Source organism: Elephas maximus, chromosome 3 (assembly GCF_024166365.1).
Source record: "Elephas maximus indicus isolate mEleMax1 chromosome 3, mEleMax1 primary haplotype, whole genome shotgun sequence".
Taxonomy (NCBI): Eukaryota; Metazoa; Chordata; class Mammalia; order Proboscidea; family Elephantidae; genus Elephas; species Elephas maximus.
Genome location: NC_064821.1, coordinates 116,634,689 through 116,648,357, shown reverse-complemented (window position 1 = coordinate 116,648,357; position 13,669 = coordinate 116,634,689). Strand labels below are relative to the sequence as shown.

The 13,669-nt window shown below is 39.4% G+C and overlaps 1 protein-coding gene across 1 annotated transcript in view; it reads left to right on the top strand.

Annotated features, from left to right (window-relative positions):
• ANKRD13C (ankyrin repeat domain 13C) overlaps positions 1 to 13,669 on the top strand; it is a 90,495-nt gene that overhangs the window by 58,746 nt on the left and 18,080 nt on the right. The window lies entirely within an intron of this gene.

Below are 13,669 nucleotides of genomic sequence, written 5' to 3'. Positions count from 1 at the left end.
GCCAACAGAAGGTCTGGGGACCATGGCCGCCGGGATTCCTCTAGTCTCAGTCAGACCATTAAGTTTGGTAATATTTGTACTTTTGTAGTTAACTTATTTCATTCAGCATAAAGACCTCCAGGTTCATCCATGTTATAGGATGTTTTGTGGACTTGTTTTTCTTTATAGTTGTGTAATATTCCATCATATGTTTGTACCACAGTTTGTCTTTCCATTCATCCATGGATGGCCATTTAGGTTGTTTCCATCTTTTTGCTATTGTGAATAACACTGCAATGAATATGGAACCTTGGGTCCAATGGACACGCTCTGCTCCTAATACTGTTTTCTTGGTGGAATGAAGTCCCCCTGTCTCTCTGCTCGCTTCTCTCTTTTATATATCAAAAGAGATTGGTTTAAGTTGTAGATTAATCTTGTAGATCTGAGTTTACATAGCTGCCACTAATCCCATTTCATCAACTTCATAGAGATAGGATTTACAACACATAGGGAAATCACATCAGATGACAAGATGGTGGACAATCATGCAATACTGGTATCATGACCTAGCCAAATTGACAGATATTTTGGGGGACACAATTCAATCCATGACAACACGTCATTTGATTTCTTGACTGCTGCTTCCATGGGTGTTGATTTTGGATCAAAGTAAAATGAAACCCTTGACAACTTCAATATTTTCTTTGTTTATCATGATGTTGCTTACTGGTCCAGTTGAGAGGAATTTTCTTTTTCTTTATGTTGAGGAGCAATCCATACTGAAAGTTGTAGTCTTTGATCTTCTTCAGTAAGTGCTTCAAGTTCTCTTTGCTTTCAGCAAGCAAGGTTGTGTCATGGTCATATCTCAAGTTGTTAATGAGTCTTTCTCCAGTCCTGATGCCACATTCTTCATATAGTCCAGCTTCTCGGATTATTTGCTCAGCATACAGATTGAATAGGCACGACGAAAGGATACAACCCTGATGCACATCTTTCTTGATTTGAAACCACGTAGCATCCTGTCTTTCTGTTTGAACAACTGCCTCTTGGTCTATGTACAGGTTTTGCGTGAGCACAATTAAGTGTTCTGTAATTCCAATTCTTCACATATTATTCATACTTTCTTATGATCCACGCAGTCAAATGCCTTTGCATAGTCAACAATACACAGGTAAACATCTTTCTGGTATTCTCTGCTTTCAGCCACGACCCATCTTACATTGGCAATGATATTCCCCATTCCACGTCCTCTTCTGAATCCAGCTTGAATTTCTGACAGTTCTCTGCCAGTGTATTGCTGCAACCTGTTTTGAATTATCTTTAGCAAAATTACATGTGATATTAATGTGAGATAATTTCCACAATCTGTTGGATTGCCTTTATTTGGAATGGACACAGATATGGATCTTATCCGGCCAGTTGGCCAGTAGCTGTCTTCCAGATTTCTTGGGTTAGACAAATGAGTACTTCCAGCGTTGTATCCGTTTGTTGAAACATCTTAGTTGATATTCTGGTGCCTTGCTTTTCACCAGTGCCTTCATTGCAGCTTGGACTTCTTCCTTATCGTCGGTTTTTAATCATGTGCTGCGTTCTGAAGTGCTTGATTGTTGCCCAGCCCTTTTGGTACAGTGGCTCTTTGTATTCCTTCCATCTACTTTTGATGCTTCCAGCATCCAATATTTTGCCCATAGAATCCTTCACTATTGCAGCTTGAGGCTTTTATTTTTTGCTTCAGTTCTTTCAGCTTGAGAAATAACGAGAGCGTTCTTCCCTTTTTGTTTTCCAACGACAGTTCTTTGCACGTTTCATTATAATACTTGACTTTGTCTTCTCTGCTGCCCTTTGAAATCTTCTATTCAGTTCTTTTACTTCATTTCTTACATCCACTTTAGCTACTGTGCATTCAGGAGCAAGTTTCAGAGTCTCTTCTGACATCCATTTTGGCCTTTTCTTTCTTCCTTCCCCCCTCCCCTCCCCTCCCCTCCCCTCCCCTCCCCTCCCCTCCCCTCCCCTCCCCTCCCCTCCCCTCCCCTCCCCTCCCCTCCCCTCCCCTCCCCTCCCCTCCCCTCCCCTCCCCTCCCCTCCCCTCCCCTCCCCTCCCCTCCCTTCCCCCTCCCCTCCCCTGTCCACTAATGCCTATGATATAGATCTTTTTGTGTTGCATTTCATTTTTGACGATTTCCTGTTTTCCTACATTCGTACTTAGTGTGTTCTGTGTTCTGATTTTTGATGGATGTTTGCAGCTGTTTCTTCTTATTTTGCATTGTGCCATATCAGCAGTTGAAGGTCCCAAAAGCTTGACTCCATCCGCATCCTTAAGGTTGACTCTGCTTTGAGGAGGCAGCTCTTTCCCAGTCATATTTTGAGTGCCTTCCAACCAGGGGGACTCATCTTCTGGCGCTGTATCAGGCAGTGTTCCATTACTGTTCATAAGGTTATCACTGGCCGGTTTTTTAGAAGTAGACCACCAGGTCCTTCTTCTTAGTCTAGTCTAAACAAAAAACCAAACCCAGTGCCGTCGAGTCGATTCCGACTCATAGCGACCCTGTAGGGCAGAGTAGAACCGCCCTATAGAGTCTAGTCTAGGACAGCTAAATATATCCAGTATTAAATTCAGTGGAACTAAGAGCAGACAGATTTTATCATCTGCTCTTAGTTCCACTGGTCTGAATGAAAGATTGATAATGGCCTGCTTAGTAGATAGTGATTTGGATAGAGGTGGGATTAGCTTTTGTTCTGGTTCGAGCTTGAAGTAACACTCTTAAATTTTTTAAACTTTTTCCCTAAAATTACACGTGCTGTTACCATATGTCTGCCTTCTAGAGCATCACCAGCTATCCTTTTACCTCATGTTTTGCTACAGCATTAATGAAGGTCACTAGTTTTTTTTGTCTGCTTGCCATTCTATGATTAAGCCATTTCTACATGATTTAGGCTCTATTATGTATATAATCCCACCATAGGTATTAAATTTAATATTGTTTATGATATAAGTTTGATCACTTGTAAGAGATCCCGAAATAAGAATGGCTTAAACAAATAGAAGTTATTTTTCTTTCTAGTAAAAATCTTGTCTTGTTTTCTTGTCCTGTGGGTTCTTTTCATCCCAGCCTTTTTGTCTTATTTCTCTGCTATTTGTAAGGTTCCTTGGTGGCCATTCTTAGGTTGTAGCCCTCATCTTCATTGTATAAAATGGTTTATCACCAATTTTGTATTCCAATAGTAATTTCTGATAGTAATTAGGAAGGAGAAGATGTGCCTTTTCCATTCAAAACCCAACCAGAAGCCACACATGTCAATTTGCTTACATCCCATTGATTAGAACTTCATCACGTGGTAACACCTAGCTTCAAGAATGGCAAGAAAAGAAGTTTTTATTCTGTGAAGTCATGTACCCAGTCAACAATTTTACAAGAAGAGTGGGAGAACAGATATTGGGAAGATTACTAGCAGTCTCTGAGACCTCAGTTACCACATAAGCACTTGTTACTCTTACCCAGATATATACCTTCAACTCTGATCTTTCTCCTAAACACCAGATCTATAGTGCTTTTGTCTGCCTCCACTCAGATAAACATGTTAGGTGCCATCGAGTTGGTTCCAACTCATAGTGACCTTATGTACAACAGAACAAAACACTGCCGCGTCTTGCATCATCCTCACAGTGATTGCTATGCTTGACCCTATTGTTGCAGCCACTTTGTCAATCCAGCGTGTTGAAGTTCTTCTTCTCTTTCGCTGACCCTCTGCTTTATCAAGCATGATGTCCTTCTCCAGGGACTGGGCCCTCCTGATAACATGTCCAAAGTATGTGAGACAAAGTCTCGCCATCCTTGCTCCTAAGGAACGTTTAGGCTGTGTGTCTTCCAAAACGGATTTGTTCATTCTTCTGGCAGTCCATGGTATATTTAATATTCTTTGCCAACACCATGATTCAAAGTCACAAATTCCTCTTCTGCCTTCTTTATTCATTGTCTAGCTTTCGCATCCGTGGATAAATATAGGTGTTTAAATTTAGTATGCTTAAATTTGATCAATTTCTCTTCTCTTTCTATATTGTGTTGAGAAGTGGCACTACTCAGTTACCCAAGCCAGCAACCTGAAATTTTTCCTTAGACTTCTTAGCTTTCACTTACTCTTATATCTGACCAGTCGTGAAGTTCTAAGATGCCTTGAATCTCTTTCTTTCCATCTATTTCCAAACAACGTGTTCTTTCCATTTTTCATTTGAATTACTGAGATAGCTTTCTAATTTACACCCTGCTGCCAGAATGACCTCCCTGAAATAGATTGAACCATGTAATGGCTCTGCTCGGTAACTAAAATATAGAGTACTTACTGTGTGTAGGCACTGGTTTAAGGATTTTAACAACACAATTTTATTTCACAACAACCCTATTATATTGTTCCAAATATTTGAATGTCTGTTGCTTCCTGAATAAAACACAATCTATTTAGTACACAAAACTACTCTACTGTATCTTCCCACTTACTCTCACCTTTTGCTACTTTTCCTTCATACATTTAGTCATATGAACAGGGTATGCTAAATTTATAGCTCTCTAGTACACCAAGATTTAAAAAAAAATTTTTTTAACCATTGTGCTTTCCCCCCGTTTCCTTCAGCTGGTTATTTTGGCGTCTTCTTTTAGGCCCATTTAATGAAGAATCACTATTGTGGGTGCATCTTTCTGGCTCCCCAGTCTGAGTCAGAAACCCCTTGTCTGTGCTTTTATGCCGTCCTCTACATCCTTCTACATCCTTCTATCATAGCCATAGCCCCTGTCATCGTGATTATCATCGTTTACTTTCTATGTGTCTCCTTGTAAGCTTCTCAAGGACAGGAATGTTGTCTCTCATAATGCCTGATGCTGAAAAACTGTTAGTATCCTTTCTTCCTGTGTCTTTCTGCTTCTACTTAAAGATCATCACTGGCATCTCATCAACAGGGTTTTGTTTTGCTTTTTTCAGACTTCTTTCTCTTTTTCCTAATGTATGTCGTTTCTGGGACTCAGTCATCAATGCTCTGTTACTATTTTTCCTCTAGTCAGAGAATTCCTAAATCTGTATCTCTAATTCTGATTTCTTCCCTTTTTTCTCTGTAACTGCTTTCTAGGAGTTTCTTAGTGTGTAATAGTTACTTAAAACTTACTGAACCCTTTTTTCTGTGCCACATACTAAGCTCTTTACATACATTATCTCCTTTAATACTTAAAAGTATGAGGTAAGTGATAATTTTCCCATTTTGCAGGTGAGTTAAATTGATGGAATAGAAAGTAACTTGCCCAGACTCAAGCAGCTGCAACGTAGTGGAGCTGGGATTCTGTTTTGTGTCTTCAAAATCCATGATTATTTTTTATTGTGCTTTAAGTGGGAGTTTATACTTCAAATCAGTTTCTCTGCATACAGAAACTTCTACACACGTTATGTGACCCTAGTTGCTCTCCCTGCACAGTGACAGCACACTCCTTCTCTCCACCTTGTATTTCCTATGTCTGTTCAGTCAGCTCCTATCTCCCTCTGCCTTCTCATCTCACCTCCAGACAGGAGTTGCCCACATAGTCTCATGTGTCTACTTGAGCTGAGAAGCACATTCCTCACCAGTATCATTTTATGTCTTATAGTCCAGTCTAATATTTGTCTGAAGAGTTAGCTTCAGGAATGGTTTTAGTTCTGGGCTAACAGGGAGTCCAGAGGCAATGACCTCTGGGGTCCCTCCAGTCACACTCAGACCATTAAGTCTGGTCATTTCACTAGAATTTGAGGTCTGCATCCCACTTTTCTCTTCCTCCATCAGGGACTGTCGGTTGTGTTCCCGTCAGGGCAGTCATTGGTGGTAGCCGGCACCATCTGCTTCTTCCGATCTCAGGCTAATGGAGTCTCTGGTTTCTGTGGGCCTTTCTGTGTCTTGGGCTCATATTTTCCTTGTGTCTTTGGTGTTTTTCATTCTTCTTTGCTCCAGGTGGTTTGGGACCAATCGATGCATCTTTGATGGACACTTGCTCTAGTGTTTAAGACCCCAGATGCCACTCGCCAAAGTGGGATGCAGAGTGTTTTCTTAATACACTTTGTTATGCCAGTTGACCTAGATCTACCCTGAAACCATGGTCCCCAGACCCCCACCCCTGCTACTCTGTCTTGAAGTGTTTGGTTGCATTCAAGAAACTTCTTAGCTTTTGGTTTAGTCCAGTTTTGCTGACTTCCCCTGTATTGTGTGTTGTCCTTACTATCTATTAGTAAATACCCCTCTCCCTCCCTCCTCGCCCTTGTATCCATCAAAGAATGTTTTCTTCTGTGTCTAAACCTTTTTTGAGGTCTTTTAATAGTAGTCTCATACAATATTTGTCCTTTTGCGACTGACTAATTTCACTCAGCATAATGCCTTCCAGATGCACCCATGTTCTGAGATGTTACACGAATTCGTCAGAGTTCTTTATCGTTGCACAGTATTCCATTGTATGAATATGCCATAATTTGTTTATCCATTTGTTGGTTGATGGGCATCTAGGTTGTTTCCATCTTTTTGCTATTGTGAACAGTGCCACGATAAACTTGGGTGGGAATATATCTATTCACGTGACTGCTTTTATTTTTCTAGGATATATTCCAGGGAGTGGGATTGCTGGATAATATGGTAGTTCTATTTCTGGCTTTTTACGTAAGTGCCAAATCGATTTCCAAAGTGGCTATACCCATTTTACATTCCCACCAGTGGTGGATAAGTTTCTAGTCTCTCAACAACCTCTCTAACATTTATCGTTTTGTGTTTTTTGGATTAATGCTAGCCTTGTTTTTTTGTTGGGGTGAGATGGTATATCATTGTAGTTTCGATTTGCATTTCTCTAATGGCTAATGATCTTGAGCACTTTCTCGTGTATCTGGTAGCAGCCTGAATGTCTTCTTTGGCGAAGTGTCTGTTCATATTCGTTGCCCATTTTTTTTTTAAATTGAGTTGTCTTTTTGTTGTTGAGGTTTTGCAGTATCTTGTAGATTTTAGAGATTAGACACTGATCGGATTTATCGTACCCAAGCATTTTTTTTCCCAGTCTGTAGGTTGTCTTTTTACTCTTTTGATGAAGTCTTTTGATGATTTTTAGGTGTGTGATTTTTAGGAGCTACCGGTTGTCTAGTTTTTTTCCTGGTGTTTGTGCATTATTAATAATGTTTTGTATTCTGTTTTTGCCATGAATTAGGGCTCCTAGCATTGTCCCCAATTTTTCTTCCATAATCTTTATCATTTTAGATTTTATATTTAGGTCTTTGATCCACTTTGAGTTAGTTTTTTGCATGGTGGGAGGTATGGGCCTTGTTTCATTTTTTTGCATGTAGATATCCAATTATGCCAGCACCATTTGTTAAAGAGACTGTCTTTTCCCCATTTTATGGACTTTGGGCCTTTGTCAAATATCAGCTGCTCATAGGTGGAGGGATTTACATCTGGATTCTCAATTCTGTTCCACTGGTCTATGTATCTGCTGTTGTACTAGTACCAGGCTGTTTTGACTACCGTGGCTGTATAATAGGTTTTAAATCTGGTAGCGTCAGGCCTCCCACTTTGTGCTTCTTCTTCAGAAATGCTTTACTTATCTGGGGCCACTTACCTTTCCACATGAAGTTGGTGATATGTTTTTCCATCTCATTAGAAAATGTCCTTGGATTATGGATTGGGATTGCATTGTATCTGTAGATCACTTCGGGTAGAATAAACATTTTCACGATGTTAAGTCTTCCTATCCATGAGCAAGGTATGTTTTTCCACTTATGTAGGTCTGTTTTGGTTTCTTGCAGTAGTGCCTTATAGTTCTGTTTTTATAGGTCTTTTTCATCTCTGGTTAGATTTATTCTTAAGTATTTTATTTTCTTGGGGGTTATTGTAAATGGTATTGCTTTGGTGAGTTCCTCTTCAAAGTTTTCTTTGTTGGTGTAGAGGAATCCAACTGATTTTTTATCTTGTATCCTGATACTTTGCCAAATGCTTCTTTTAGTTCCAATAGTTTTCTTGTGGACTCCTTAGGGTTTGCTGTGTATAAATTCGTATCATTTGCAAATACAGATACTTTTATGTCTTCCTTACCATACTGGATGCCCTTTATTTCTTTTTGTAGCCTAACGTGCTCTGGCTAGGACCTCCAGCACAGTGTTGAGTAAGAGTGGTGATAAAGGGCATCCTTGTCTGGTTCCTGTTCTCAAGGGGGATGGTTTTAGACTCTCTCCATTTAGGGTGATGTTGGCTGTTGATTTTGTAGAAATACCCTTTATTATGTTGAGGAATTTCCCTTCTATCCCTATATTATGGAGAGATTTCATCATGAATGGGTGTTGGACTTTGTCAAATGCCTTTTCTGCATCAATTGATAAGATCATGTGGTTCTTGTCTTTTGTTTTATTTATGTGATGGATTCCATTGATTGTGTTTCTAATATTGAACCATCCCTGCATACCTGGTATGAATCCCACTTGGTCCTTGTGAATTATTTTTTTGATACGTTGCTGAATTCTATTGGCTAGAATTTTGTTGAGGATTTTTGCTTCTAAGTTCATGAGGGATATTGGTGTGTAATTTTTTTTTATGGTGTCTTTACCTGGTTTTGGTATTAGGGTTATGCTAGCTTCAGAGAATGAGTTTGGGAGTACTCTGTCCTTTTTTATGCTCTGAAATACCTTTAGTAGTAGTGGTGGTAACTCTTCTATGAAAGTTTGGTAGAATTCTCCAGTGAAGCCATCAGGGCCAGGGCTTTTTTTGTTGGGAGTTTTTTAGTTACCTTTTCAATCTCTTTTTTTTTTATAGGTTTATTTAGTTGGTCAATCTCTGTGTTAGTTTATGTAGGTAGTGTGTTTCTAGAAATTTGTCCATTTCATCTAGATTTTCAGATTTGTTAGCGTGTAGTATTTCATAGTAGTCTGTTATGATTCTCTTAATTTCGGTTGGGTGTGTTGTGATATCACCCATCTGACTCCTTATTTGGGTTATTTGCTTCCACTCTTGTTTTTCTTTTGTCAGTTTGGCCGGTAGTTTATCAATTTTGTTGATGTTTTCAAAGAACCAGCTTTTGGTCCTGTTTAACGCTTTCAGTTGTTTTTTTTTGTTCTCTTATTTCATTTAATTCTGCTCTAATTTTTATCATTTGCTTTCTCTGGTGCCCGAGGGCTTCTTTTGCTGTTCGAGTTGTAGGGTTAATGTTTTGATTCTGGCCCTTTCTTATTTTTGGATATGTGCATTTATTGCTATCAATTGAGCCTTCATTTTGCTGTGTCCCAAAGGTTCTGATAAGAATGTGTTTTCATTCTCATTTGATTCTATGAATTTCTTTATTCCATCCTTAATTTCTTCTGTAACCCAGTAGATTTTGAGCAAGGTGTTGTTCAGTTTCCATGTGTTTGAATTTTTCCTTGCTTTTCCTATTATTCTGCTTTTATGACTTTACGGTTAGAAAAGATGCTTTGAAATATTTTGATGTTTTGGATTCTGTTAAGGCTTCCTTTATGGCCTAATTTGTGGTCTCTTCTGGAAACTGTTCCATGTGTGTTGGAAAAGAAAGTATGCTTTGTTGATGTTGGGTGGAGTGTTCTGTATATATCTATGAGGTCACATTGGTTGATTGTGTTATTTAGATCTTCCGTGTCTTAATTGAGCTTCTTTCTGGATATACTGTCCTTCACTGGAAGTGGTGTGTTGGTCTCCTACTAATATTGTGGAGCTGTCCATTTCTCTTTTCAATACTGTTAGAGTTTGTTTTATGTATTTTGGAGCTCTGTCTTTGGGTGTGTAAATATTTATTATGGTTATGACCTCCATGTGTGTTGACCCTTTAATCATCATATAGCATCCTTCTTTATCCTTTGTGGCAGACTTTATTTTGAAGTCTCTGTCAAAAATTAATATTGCCACTCCTAGTCTTTTTTGATTGTTGTTTCCTTGATATATTTTTTTCCATCCTTTGAATTTTAGTTTATGTCTTTAAGTCTAAGGTGTGTCTCTTGTAGGCAGCATATGGATGGATCATGTGTTTTTATCCATTCTGCCACTCTCTGTCTCTTTATTGATGCATTTAATCCATTTACATTCAGTGTAATTATTGATAGGTATGAGTTTAGCTCTTTCGTTTTGATGTATTTTTGTGTGTGTGTCGGTGATGGTTTGTCCCACTTAATTTTCTGTGCCGAGTTGTTTTTCTTTATATATTTTCTTTTCATTGTTGTTGATTTTGTATTTGCTGAGTCTTTATGTTTTTCTTTTTTTTTTTAGTTTGATGTGTAGGATCATTAATTTCCTTTGTGGTTACCTTAAAGCTTAGCCCTATTTTTCTAAGTTTAAACCAATCTTTTATTTCTTTACATTGCCTTAATTTCTCTCCATATGAAAGATCTATGACTACATTATGTGGTCCCTCTTTTTTGTTTTATTGTTGTCTTCTTTTGCATATTGTCATCTCTCTTACCCTATTTTCAGAGTTTTAACTTTGATTTATTTGTGAGTTCTTTATCTAGGTGGATATCTGGTTGCCCTTTCCTGTGTTTTAGTCTTGGGTTGTTATCTGATGTTACTGATTGTCTAATCAGAGGACTTCCTTTAGCCTTTCATGTAATTTTGGTTTCGTTTTTGCAAATTCCCTAAACTTCTGTTTATTAGGAAATGCCCTTATTTTGCCATCATATTTGACAGACAGTTTTGCCTGATATATAATTCTTGGTTGGCAAGTTTTTTCCTTCAAGGCTTTATGTATGTCGTGTCATTGCCTTCTTGCCTCCTTGGTTTCTGCTGAGTAGTCCGAGCTTAGTCTTATATTGATTCTCCTTTGTAGGTGACTTTTCATTTATCCCTAGCAGCTTTTAAAATTCTCTCTTTATCTTTGGTTTTGACAAGTTTGATTATGATATATCCTGGCCACTTTCTTTTGGGGTCTTCCTTGTATGGGGTTTGATGAGCTTCTTGGATAGGTATCTTCTCATCTTTTGTGATATCAGAGAAGTTTTTTTGCCAACAAATCTTCAACAATTCTCTCTATATTTTCTGTTATCCCCCCCTTCCTGGTACTCCAGTCATTTGTAGGTTATTCCTCTTGACAGAGTCCCACATAATTCTTAGGGTTTCTTCATTTTTTTTTTTAATTCTTTTATCTGATTTTTCCACAAATAAGTTGGTGTGAAGTGCTTTATCTTCAGTTTCTCTAATTGTGACTTCCATTGTCTCAATTCTGCTCCTCTGACTTTGTCTTGAGTTGTCTAATTCTGAAATTTTTTTGTTAATCTTCTGGATTTCTGTTTGCTGCCTCTGTGGATTCTTGTAGTCTTTTAAATTTGCCATTGTTCTCTTTTATAACCTTCTTTAGTTCCTCTATTGTTTTGTGTTTTTGTTCCTTGGCTTGTTCTGCGTGTTTCTTGATTTCCTTTCTCATCTCCTGAAGATCTCTGTATATTAATCTTTTGTATTCTCCCTCCGGTAATCCCAAGAAATTTCTTCCTCTAGAAGGTTTGTTGATTCTCTGTTTTGGGCATTGCTGCAGCCACCGTGGTCCTCCTGTTTATGTGATTTGATATTGACTGTTGTCTCCAAACCATCAATAAGTTATTATATTTATTTATTTTATGTTTTTTACTGTGTCCTAGCTTCTTGTTTTCTTTTGATATGCCAGATAGTTTGATTGTTGGTGCCTTTGAAGCTCTCACGTCGTGTCACCAGGTGATTACAGCTGTTACTAGTATGTGAGCCCAGGAGTCTGTTTAGTTTTCTTGTATGGATTCAGCTCAGTTGCCCAGGTAGTTGTTCAACAAGTGTGTTGTTTAGGATCTTACCTACAGTCCTAGATGGGGAGGGGTGATTGAAGTAGGCATAGGTATCTGGCTGCAGTAGGTAGTCATACAGTGAGCAAGACAGGAGGGTGACAGCTGCCCCTGAGTGACTGGGAGGAAAGCACATCCCTGTTCCCTAGAGTGCGTAGGTGGGTGAGTTTTCCAGCTGGGACTCTGGACAACCAGTGCTGTTGGCTGTAAGGACTGGGAGGCACCGCATATTCTTAGACCCCAGTCGCAGGTGGCTAGGTGGCTTGGATGAAGCCACGAGTCCTCAGGCCCCTGATGTGGGTAGGTGAGGACCCTGCCTAAGGTATAGAACAGTGTCAAGTGCCACGAATTGGCCACTACACGTTATAGCTGATGGAGTTGACAGTAGGGTTCAGGTATATACGCTGTTGTACTGTGCTAATGAGGACCTGTACTGTTGAAACGGGCCCACACAGGTCTATGCAGGGGTAGAAGGCATTCAAAGTCTGTGTACCCCTTATGTCTGTGCCTAGGCAAAGAGGCTGTGCCTGCCCTGAGTTTCTGGCTTAGGGGAGCTGGCAGATTATTTTTTTCCTGTTTGCTAATTTGTTGCCTCTCCAAAGCTGGAAGAATGGTTCAGGGCACATGATACATCCTACCTCCGGTCCAGGGGATGTGGTAATCGCTGAAGCTGGCTCAGGACCCTGTGCAGAGCAGGGAGGGGACAGGTAGATGGGAGAGAAGGTCTTCTCAAAGGGGGTGTTTTTTGATCTGCGTGGTAGGTTAGGTGCACGCACTTATCTTTTGGCGATTTAGGCCTGCTTTTCACTGGTTCTGGAGGCTTAAGCAGGCTGCCCTCCTCTCGGTCTTTCCTGATGTAGAAAACGTGTCCCGAGCGCCACTGGTTGCCTCACCGTGCACGTCAGCCAGTCCAGCCTGCAGGGTGCCGGTTCCTGCCATGTCACATCTGGCAACTCTTTGCTGCTTCTGAACTGTCTCTCCCTCCGCCTGCCACTCAGTCCAGTTCCTCAACTTTGCTTTTGATGTTCAGGGCTCCTAGATTGTCATATATAATTGATTCCCTTGTTTTTTGGGGTCTTTGTTGTAAGACGGACCACAGGAAGCTTCTGACTACTCTGCTATCTTGGCTCTGGCTCCTTCCCAAAATCCATGATATTTAGTAACTCTGATATTTGGTAGGAAACCCTGGTATCCTATTGGTTAAGAACACAGCTTCTATCTAAAAGGTTGGCAGTTCGAATCCACCAGTCATTTCTTGGAACCTCTATGGGGGAGTTCTAGTCTGTCTTATAGGGTCGCTGTGAGTCGGAAGTGACTTGATGGCAACAGATTTCTTTTTTTTTTAAATATATTATCTGTTATGCTCATACCCAAACTTCTTTGATGCCCCTCTTTCCTGGTATTGCTATGTATCTTGCTGTTTATATCAATTATCCACTTATTGCCCTTTTGCTCCCCAGTCTGTCCTGTTGGTTTTTCCTTAGTAGTTTTCCATTTCTATTGTCACTCCCTAGTTTAATACCTTATTGCAAATTTATCCTATAGTGATCCAAATTCATATTTAACAAAGACAAAGTGCAAGCTTTTAGATCCAACATGTAAGGTCATTACTATGTATTTTTTGATCTCCCTTTTGAACTTCCCTTCCTAGTTTAAGTAAATCAGTCCACTTGTGTTTTTTTTCCTTTGTGCATGAAATTTTCCATGCCTTAAATACTTTTTATTTTGTCTTCATTTAAATCTGAGCTCTTATCCCGTAGTCTCAATTTACTGATGTAGATGATTGCTACCTTTTCTGAACTCCTGAGCTACTCAGTTTTTGTAAGCTCATTTGGCCTTTATTCATATACTTATGTATTTCTGTTTAACAGTTTATATCTGTATGTTTTATTTATTTATTTTTGTTTCC